The sequence below is a fragment of the Haemaphysalis longicornis genome, unplaced genomic scaffold (assembly GCF_048455015.1).
Source record: "Haemaphysalis longicornis isolate Haplotype H1 unplaced genomic scaffold, Haemaphysalis longicornis Haplotype H1 scaffold_1, whole genome shotgun sequence".
NCBI classification, from domain to species: Eukaryota; Metazoa; Arthropoda; class Arachnida; order Ixodida; family Ixodidae; genus Haemaphysalis; species Haemaphysalis longicornis.
In genome coordinates this window covers 86,406,766-86,417,268 of record NW_027526203.1, presented here as the reverse complement: position 1 = coordinate 86,417,268, position 10,503 = coordinate 86,406,766, and positions in this window count along the sequence as shown.

Genomic DNA, 10,503 nt, shown 5'->3' with positions numbered 1-10,503 from the left:
GTTGTGCAAGTGCACTGTTTGCTGTATTTGTAAGCCAAGTTAAGTCCTGTCCAGAAACAAAAAGCTGGTGTCATCAGCATATACGATGAATTTAGTGTTTTCTGCAATAGTTACAATTTCATTAATATATATGGTAAAGAGCAGCGGCCCCAGAATGCCTCCCTGAGGAACACCACCCTGGAGTTTTTTAAAGTTTGAACTGAAAACGTTGATTTTTACGTATTGCTTCCTGTGCTCCAGATACCTTTGCAACACAGCTAGAAATATACCGCGGAAACCGTAATAACCCACTTTTTTTAATGAGGGTTGTGTGGTTTATCCTGTCGAATGCTTTTGAGTAGTCGATAAATATTCCGAGTGTATACTTCTCACGTTCGAAAAACTGTAAAAGTATTTCTTTTTGTAATGGAAGTGAACTTTCTGTTGAAAAGCCTTTGGTTAATCCAAATTGAAAAGGTGTTATAATCTTTTGTTTTGTTAAGAAGCTAGTCATGCGGCAGTGTAACAGTTTTTCAATGCCCTTATAGAACACTGGGAGTATAGAAATTTGTGTGAAACTGGACATGTTGTTTTTGTCACCCCCTTTAAAACGGTTGATACCTTAGCAATTTGTATTCGTCTTGGGAAAATTCCAGATAGGAACATTAGGTTAATTATAAGTTCCAACGCGGGAGCTACGATATCACTTACATGTTTCACTGGAGCTATTTCTGCATCGTTTACATCTGTAGATTTACTATTTTTTAGTGAAACAAATGTGCTAATAATTTCTGCCGTGTATACAGGATACAGGTACGCGGTATCCAGTGTTCCAGAGGGCATGTAATGCATGCAGTTTGGGTTAGGTGTGCTGTTTCTAATAGACGCGAAAAAAATCGCGCCAATCCACCGCGTGAATGTGGTTGGAAAGCAATGCTGTAAACGGCACCCATAACGATTTCCCATGCGACGGCACTTCAATTCACTCACATCGCTCTACAAATAGTAAAACCAAAGAAAAGTGAATTGCACTTAACCACACCATTTATTACTTCAAAGAGCTATTCTTGGTTAGGTTAAATCAATGCATGATGCATGAACGGTTTTTGGTTGAGTTGTATTGGTGTAGCACAAGCGTGGAAACTTTTTTTATAGAATAAAGCTCCAACCCGGTGTTAGACGATCTGACTTCTCCGTCTCTGCGCCGCGGGCGGAGGCGACGAGATTTGCGGCAGAGAAGGAGCAGAAGGAGGCAGAAATACTTCTGTTCAGATTTCTGCACGGCCCAGTGTACAGCCCTGGGGACTGATTCCTTCTTCTGTGGGGCCCATATGCAGACCGCGCGGCCTGTGTTCTGTCCACCCGCTGAAGCTGGGTAGGTTGAGAGGGCCTGGACAGCAGCATCTCCCATTGCTCATGTTCCGTAGTTCACGGAAAGAGAGCAGCGTGCTCAGGCCTAAAGTCGCACCCCCGATTACGGGGTGGAGTGTTCCTACTTCTGAGCAAAATTTACATTCAGCGTCGTAGCGATTCGGATGCATTAAGTGAAGACACGTAGGCTGTGGGAAGGAGCCCGGATTGTATGAGCCGTAGGTTAGTTTGTTGTTCCCTGGAAACATCAGGGTAAGGCGGAGGCACGGTCTGTCTCTGAAGGCGATAATGCTGGGTTATTTCCCCGAACGTGACAAGCGGGTGACTGTCCTCGTGCAGCTCCATAGCACGGGAGGTAAAAGCGCAGGCTTGTTGGGTGGGCGTATTTGTTGCCTTCCATTGAAGCGTGAGGGGGGGTCCAGATGAGCTGAATGAAACCGTTTGGAGAGTGGGTTTTTAGCACGCGCAGTGCAGGTGAGGACACCCAACCCGACTGTTAATTCCAGTAGGCTGGCTGGGAATCGATGACTACCCTCCGAACCTCTGGTTGAGTGATAGCCAGGGTGATGGCTGCCTCTTCGGCTGTCGTCATTTCTTGGGTCTTAAGCGAGGTAGACGCAACGAGGTTGGTTCTGGAGGTAGCCACGATGATGACGTATTGCTGCCCTCGATGTTTGGAGGCGTGTGTGTAGATAACTGCATGATCCCCACCGAGGGTGGTGTTTAGCGCTTGAGCCCGTGCTTTTCGGTGACTCTTGTCATGTGAGGGGTTCATATTCTAAGCAAAGGGAGCATCTTTAGTTTTAGTCGCCAAGAGTCTGGGAGTACGTCTAGCGGAGTGACATTCTGGGCTGCCCAGCCAATCTGGTGAAGCATGCGGTTACCCACCGCAGTTCTGAGTCGGACCTTCTGGTTAGAAAGATGGCCTTCCATCAGCTCTTCCACCGTGTTGTGGAGCCCCGTGCTAAGCAGCCTCAGTGTGGACGCACTCATGAGAAGACCAATTGCCTGCTCGACCGCCTTTCTAATTATTATATAAAGCATCTCTATGTATTCCTTGTTGAGAAGACAGGTGTTGACGTAAGTGACTCTCGAGAGGACAAAAGCTTCAATTAATCGAAAGGTACCGGATTATTTTAGGCCTCGCTTCATGGTGGCAACTCGCCTGATCATGTGTATGGTTTGATTAATGCTGTTTTTGAGGCGCTGCAAGGAGACGTCACTCTTGGTGTTAGCCTCGAGATGTAGGCCCAGGATGTTGACGCTGGTGCTTGGAGTGATGGCCTGGCCATCAAGGAGTATTTGAATGTATTCCTTGATTTGGCGTGAGGGCGGACGACAAGGAGCTGTGATGTTATACTTGAACACTGGAGGCCACAGGCTTTAGCAATCTGGCGTACTAGAAGTGAGATGCTATGCACTGGTGTGAGCTTGCTTTAATTTTTGTAACTCTTAGCATATGAGCAAGGTGCGCACAGGGCCGCTAGATGGGCGTGAGTGGTCGCGTGACACTTTCACGTGGCATTCAGCGAGAACGCAGGGGGTAAACCCGTAGATGTGCTTGGTGAGTACACCACCTGTCTTCCCCGTCTTCGCGTGGGCTCGTAGCTAAATTGGTAAGACAACGGGCTCTGGCCTTGTTAGTCTATTAGTTCCAGGTTCGATTCCTGGCGGCGCAAGTAAATTCACTTATTTGTTCGCTGGAGTTTTCTGGTGACACCAACGGGCGCAAAAGAACCCTTGGGGGGTAGAGGTAAAAAGCTTTGCTTTAAAATCATTAAACTTATCTGACAGCTCTGTTTCGGAGACAAGTTTCCCGTTCATGGTTATCTCAGACGTGACTGACTTTGAGTGAGAACGATTTAGCAATGCGTTTAAATTTTTCCAGATAATATCTGGTCTCCCTACTGCGTGACTGTTGAAAAGGTTTTGGAAATTAAGTTTCTTGCTTCTGCGCAGAAGGCTGTTTGTTCTGTTTTGTTGCGTTCTGAATGCTTTCCAGTCCAGATTACTTTTCGATTTAATGAAACGGCTATACAGGGCGTTTTTTTCACGTATTGCTTGCAAGCATTCTGATGTCACCCACGGTTTTCGAGCGTTACGAGGTTTAATTACTGTTTTGCAGGGAAAAAATTTATTATAAGCTGTTACAAGTATGCGAATAAAAAATTCATATGCCGCTTCTGCATCAGTATAACAAAGAGCACTTTCCCAGTTGATTTTAGATAGCGCATTCCTGAAATGTTCTATACTACTATTATATATGCTCCGATAGGTAAATGACGTACGGTTTGTTGTACTTGTAGCATGTTTGGAGCGATTAATACCAAGTAAACGGGTAGATGGTCACTTATGTGTTTCTTTTAAACTCCGGTACTAAGAGACTCACATTCTGCATTAGCGATATAAACATCAATCAAGGACGTCGCAGTAGGCTGGACGCGAGTTGGTTCATTAATAAAGTTTTTAAAAGCGTTAGCATCGAGAGTGGTATAAAGATCGGTACATTGTGAGGATGAACACAGTAGATTTGTGTTTATATCTACACCTAATACTAACCTGTAGTTGTTTTCATTGACCAAACTGAGGTAGGTGTCAAGAAATGAAAGAAAGGTGGTCACGTTTCTTCCAGGGGGGCGGTATACCACAGAGAATATGCCATAATGACACTGCAGAGTGAGTATTTCATAATTATTGGTAATTTCCGAAAAATGACTCACTATTTCACACTGATAACTGTTTTTTACCAACATCAGTACTCCACCACCCTTTTTTCCGATTCGGTTTAAAAAGTATGACGTATAACAAGGTAGACGAAGGACTTCGCTGCTATCACGATACCACCTTTCTGTAATTATTACAACGTCGAAATGAATGTTGGAACTATCGAGAAGGGTGATAATTAGGTCGTCTTTGTTTCGTGCGGATTGGGCATTTAAGTGAAGGCAGGAAAGTTTTGGGTTGTTCGAAATAACTGAGAAATCTGGCAAAGTTTCGCGATCCATGTGCAGAGCCTGGAAAAACTGTGGTGCGTGTTGTACTACAAGATCTTGCTTAGGTCATCGATGCATGTGATGTGAAGGATTTTGGACTTTTCGGTCTTTCGTGCAAATATTTTTCTCCCTCTGGACCACGCGAACTGCCAGCTTTGCTCTTTCTTTTAGATGCGACGCTGAGAGCATCTCTTGTCGGCGGCCCTGTCCTTCCTGCATGCGTCCGTCGTTGCTGTTGTCCGCACCGCTGAGCCCCTCCTCCTCTCGCCGTGATAGCGCGCCCACTTCCCCAACATCTGTGGCGCGCGCAGTGCGGCGCGCTCTCGCGCTCCACCGGTGGGCGGCGCTGCGCGCGGCGCAAGCGCACTGTGCGCATGTGCAGCGCCCTCTTTCCGCGGGCTCCTCTCCTTCGGGTGCGCTGCGCATATAAGCGGAGTGCCGCGCTCCGGCCGGTCTCTCAGTCGACGGTCGTTCGCGCTACGCTTGCTCTCTCTCTCTCTCTCTCTCTCTCTCTCTCTCTCTCTCTCTCTCTCTCTCTCTCTCTCTCTCTCTTTCTCTTTCTCTCTCTCACTCTCTCACTCTCTCGCATTACCCGACGATTGCTCACGAAATTCGAGTAATCGACCCAACGGAAACGCACAATGGAACCACCTTCAGCGTCGCATCACACCAGGGTTCCCACGAGGGGAGGTGGGCGTAATTTTTTCGCAATCGTTCGGCAGCGGTGCACATCGACTGCGTGTTTTAATTGCATCTGCTTTTGCAGTTCGTCTCGGGGACCAGTCACAGCGGAACCTGCGCGCGCACAAAATGAAGAGCTTCGACTGACTCTGGAACGGTCTGCAATCAGCAGGCTGCGATCTACGCCCACCAGAGGCCAGCAAGCCGTTCACGCTGACTGAAAAGGAGCTGCAACACGTCCGCTCTTCGCAGTTCGGCAGCGGTGCACATCGACTGCGTGTTTCAATTGCATCTGCTTTTGCAGGTGAGGCATTCCGTTTTGGAATATTCCTATGTGTGGTTTGCACCGCTGCCGAACGCACTTGTTCCCCTTGTCGTTCTTCGCGTTTTACTGTACTTGACTGATCATTGTTCGATCTAGTCATGACGAAGGACGATACTATGAAGGCAATTGAGGATCTCCGGCGGGACATTCGAGCGGATCTCCGTGCTGTAAAGGACGGATTGACTGAGATAAATAAGCTGAAAGAGATGATTCAGAATGTTTTGAAAGAAAACCAGTAACTGAAGGTTGGAAATTCCAAGTTGTCCCGTAGAATTGAGGAACTGGAGCAGTACCATCGGCTGAATAACTTGGAAATAAAAGGCGTCCCCCTCGACGGGGAACCCATCACCGTGCTAAAAAAACTCCCACCTACCCTCGCGGGAACCCCTGGGTAGACGAGTGTGGACTGATGGGCGAGTTGGTATTTCGACATTCTTGTATTACAGCGCACTACAAACAGGACACAGTGAAGGACGCAGACACAGCGCTGACTAACAACTGAAGGGGTTATTGGGAAAGTGAACATATATACGATGCAATCAAACACATAATCAATATCGCGTGTGAACAAAGTATGCACTCTCATCTCATTGACGGTTGGTCAGAAATTTTTGTTCTTTTTCTGATAGGGCTACAGAACTCTGATGCACCTGCCTGCGAGCTGCTTTGCGGAAGACTTGTGCTCTTCGCACGGAAGTGGCGTTTCAACAACAGGGCACCCGCCTTCGCTCAGCAGGGTACCCCTCGCATCTTTTATTGACGGTTGCAAAGGCCATGATCAAAGCAGCTCGCAGGCAGGTTTCAGATGATACTCAAGCGGCAAATCAAGAAAAAGAGGAAAGAAAAAAATGTAGTTGTAGTGCCGTACATCCACGCAGTTGCGCACAACCTAAAAAAGACGGGCAAGCGCGCAGGCGTGAATGTAGTGTTCTCGGCACCGGAAAAAACTTATTCGGTTGTGCTCAAAAGCAAACACAAGGGAGAGGAAGCGTCGGGAATGTGGCACGAGGCACCACAATCAGTTTGTGGCATGCAAGGTGGAAGTAGTATACTCATTGCCCTTGGACTGCAAGAGGAGCTACATAGGACAGACGACAGATGTATCAACGACCGGCTTCGGGAGCATCACAGCAAAGTAGAAAAGCTTGTCGCGGAGGGGCACCTAGCCGTCCACTGTAAGCAGTGCGGGTGCAAACCACAGTACGATAAGTGCAGGCTGATAGGAAAAGGATATCATAAGATCACCCGAGAAATCATCGAGGCCTTCGAAATTCATCGGCAGAGTGACAAGTGCATCAGCATGTCTTCTGTAGCCCTATCAGAAAAAGAACTAAAATTTCTGGCCAACCGTCAATGAGATGAGAGTGCATACTTTGTTCACACGTGATATTATGTACTGCAATAAGGTACGCATTTGGGCTGGTTGGTTCATGATTACGAGTGAAAAAACAGCGCTAAAAGGACAGGACAAGAAAGGACACAGGACCACGGCGCCGTGGTCCTGTGTCCTTTCTTGTCCTGTCCTTTTAGCGCTGTTTTTTCACTCGTGATATTATGTGTTTGATTGCATCGTATATATGTTCACTTTCCCAATAAACCCTTAAGTTGTTAGTCAGCGCTGTGTCTGCGTCCTTCACTGTGTCCTGTTTGTAGTGCGCTGTAATACAAGAACCCTGTGTAGATGCGACGCATAGGTGGGGCGGCGAAGGGACCGCGTTTTATAGCGCATAACGTTGAGGGGACTGCGTAAGCCGGTCCCAGTCGATGACGACGTTGGCGTACTTGTAAAGCGGCGTGGACTCTAGGTGTTTGAGCCAAGCGTGGATGTTGCTTCGCCGGAGAACGGCACACCGGTTATAAGCGCAGCGCGCCCGAAGGAGAGGAAACCGCGGAAGAGAGAGTACTGCACATGCGCCGGCCCCAGCGCGTCTGCCGCGGCTATGACGCAACACAATCCAACACAATCCACTTTAATCCAATCCAATCCAAGCGAAGCCAATCCAATCCAAGCCAATTCAATCTAATCCAATCCAATCCAATGCCCCTCGCGAGAGTGTTCGCTATCGGAGAGGAGAGGGGGTGAGCGGCGGACACCGCAGCTGGCGCGGCGAGGAGAATGGGGGAGGGGTGGACAACGCCGACGAGGACGACGACGACGCCGGAGGGACAAGGCGAGTGAATCAGATGCTCTGCATCTAAAAAAATTGGCGCACTCGCGAAGGCAGAATTAACGGAGGCCGACATCGATGTATGCCATAGAGTGCCCACTGCACGGCATGATCAGTCAGACATCATCGTCCGCTTTGTCCAGCGGACAAAAAGGAACGATGTACTCGCAAAGGCTAGAATGCTGAGAATGACTACCACGGACCTCGGTTTTGAGTCATCTTTCCCTGTCTACGTTAACGAGCACTTAACGAGACAGAGCAAACAGCTTCTTGGTGCTGCGGTTCAGAAGACAAAACAGGTGAATTGGAAATTTGTGTGGACCGCTCAAGGGAAGGTGTGCGCGCGGAGAGACCAACAGGCCTTGCGCCTTGCGTATTGCTAGCATGGCAGACCTGGACAAGATAACCTCGGTGCCGGGGTAACTGGTGTTCGTTGACATGACGTTGCCATTACAGTGTTCATTCGCAAATGGCAGTTTCTGAAGCAAGTGATTATCATGATGTGTGTGCTTTAAATAATTTGTTTAAGGATCGTCCAAAGCAGTTTTCTGTGTTTCATTTAAACGCGCGAAGCCTCAGGAACAAACAAGATGAATTGTGCAGTCTATTCCAATCCATTTCCTTCACTTTTGATGTCTTGCTTTTTACGGAGACATGGTTGTGTGATGAAAAAGCCCCAAGTTTCCCAATTACGTATATAACGGGCTGACGCGTTCACTTGGCAGGGGTGGGGGCGTTGCCATTTATGTTCAGCAAACAATACCTCATAAAGTAGTAGCAGAATTTTTTTTATCAACCCTGACGTCGAATGCTTAACTGTGAATATCGGTATCTATACCGTTGTTGTTATTTATCGCCCACCCACTGGGAACAAACTTCATTTTTTTTAATTTCTAGAAGACCTCTTTTGCCATCTTTGCAGCCAACGCAGGTCCTTTGTAATTATGGGCGATTTAAATATAAATATGCTGGTAGATGATGCTCCATTTCTACAGCTTACTGAAATTAATTGTTTCGCTTGCACAAGCCTTATTACTAAGGCAACACGACTCACTCGGAAAACCGCAACCCTATTGGACTTGTGCATTTGAAATGCACATCCACCTGATATCGCTGCAGGTCTCTTATCACTTGACATAAGTGATCACTTGCCTATTCTTTGCTTGTTTCCGGTATCACGAAAAATTGAAAATAAACAGCATGAGCTGACGCGTAGGATTGATGAACAAAGTTTGAACCGATTTCGCTTACTTGTATGCAATACAGATTGGACGTGTATAATCATTGAAAAAGACCCAAACACTGCGTTCAACAAGTTCTTTGAAAAGCTTTTTACATGTTATGACTTAGTATTTCCTCTCAATCGAGGTAAAGCAGGCCTTAGTAAAACACGAAAGGCCTGGATTAGCGCAGATTTGTTGAAAAAATTAAAAGGAATAACATTAAAAGAATAACATGTATCATTCTTTCGTAAAAACTGGCGATAGGAATAAGTTCAACTCTTATAAAAAATTTCGGGATCAGTTAAACGCTTAGGCAAAAAAAGAGAAAATGAGATATTACGAAAAGTTATTCTCCAAAATTAGTGATGACCCAAAAAAAAGTGTGGAATGAGATAAAAAATCTGACTTACGGTTAATATTGAAACGCCCACTGGAGTGTTGACCGGTGACAGTGTTGCTTCAGCAATGAACACATATTTTGTAAATAGTGCTAATTATGATGAAACGCCTCTTGCTGATGTCGATGTACAAGCCCTCTGCTTGACCGAGCAGTGGCCCTAGGACCTGTCACACCGTCGGGAATAGGAACAAGCATCAACAACATTAGGAATAATGTTGCCGCCGGTTTCGACGATATAAAAGCAATTCCAATTAAATATGTATCCGACAACAGATCTCGCATTTTAACCGCCATCATAAATGCAACTTTTGAAACTGGAATTTTTCCGACCGTCTTAAAATAGCCAGAATATCTCCTGTACATAAAGGCGGCGACGTAAAGGAATTGTCAAACTATCGACTGATTTCTTTCCTACCTGTCTTGTCGAAAGTATTTGAGGGTGCCATAAAAAACAGGTTAGCGAATTTTTTCAATAAACATAAGGTAATTAGCAATATGCAGTATGGTTTTCAGAGAGGGAATACAACGGAACATGCGCTGCTAAGTATCAAACATGACATTATACTTAATTTTGAGAATAGACTGTACACTCTAGGACTATTTGTTGACTGGATGTTTGACATCCACCTAAATGCAGCCATACGGCTGCATTTGCAGCCATACGGCTGGGTGGATGTCAAACTTTCCTTTACAGAAACTTACTCCACCTTGGGGATTTCCCCTAAAATCTGTTCGATTAACTATTTGTTGACCTACGCAAAGTATTTGATTCTGTATGCCACGATGTTCTCTTGACTAAATTACAAAAATACGGTGTTCGAGGCGTTGTGCTAAAATTAATTGAAAGCTACTTAGCTAACCGCAACCAATTTGTGAACGTGAACCAAGCGTAGTCATCAATTTTAGGCATAAAAAATGGTGTACCACAGGGATCTATACTTGGGCCATTGCTGTTCATCATATACATAAATGATCTCTGCCATATTCCTGACTCCCCCAAATTTATCATGTATGCCGATGACACCAATATATTTTTTACAGCATCTTCGCTTACCCAACTCCAAAAAATAGTGAATGCTTATCTCAAACAATTATCTCTAGGCTTCACATAAATAAGTTACAGCTCAACGCGCAAAAAACCAACTACATAATCTTTGCACCTATTAACAAACCAATGGATAAAAACATTGATATTGTCTTTCGTGGAGCTAAGCTTGAGCGTGTAAAAACAGAAAAATTCTTCGGCGTATGATTCCAGGAAAACTTCAGTTGGAACACTCATGTCGATAAACTAGCTGTACAACTTAGCAAATCGATTAGTTGCTTATGTGATAACTTCGACACCGGTAGTCATGACGAAGAA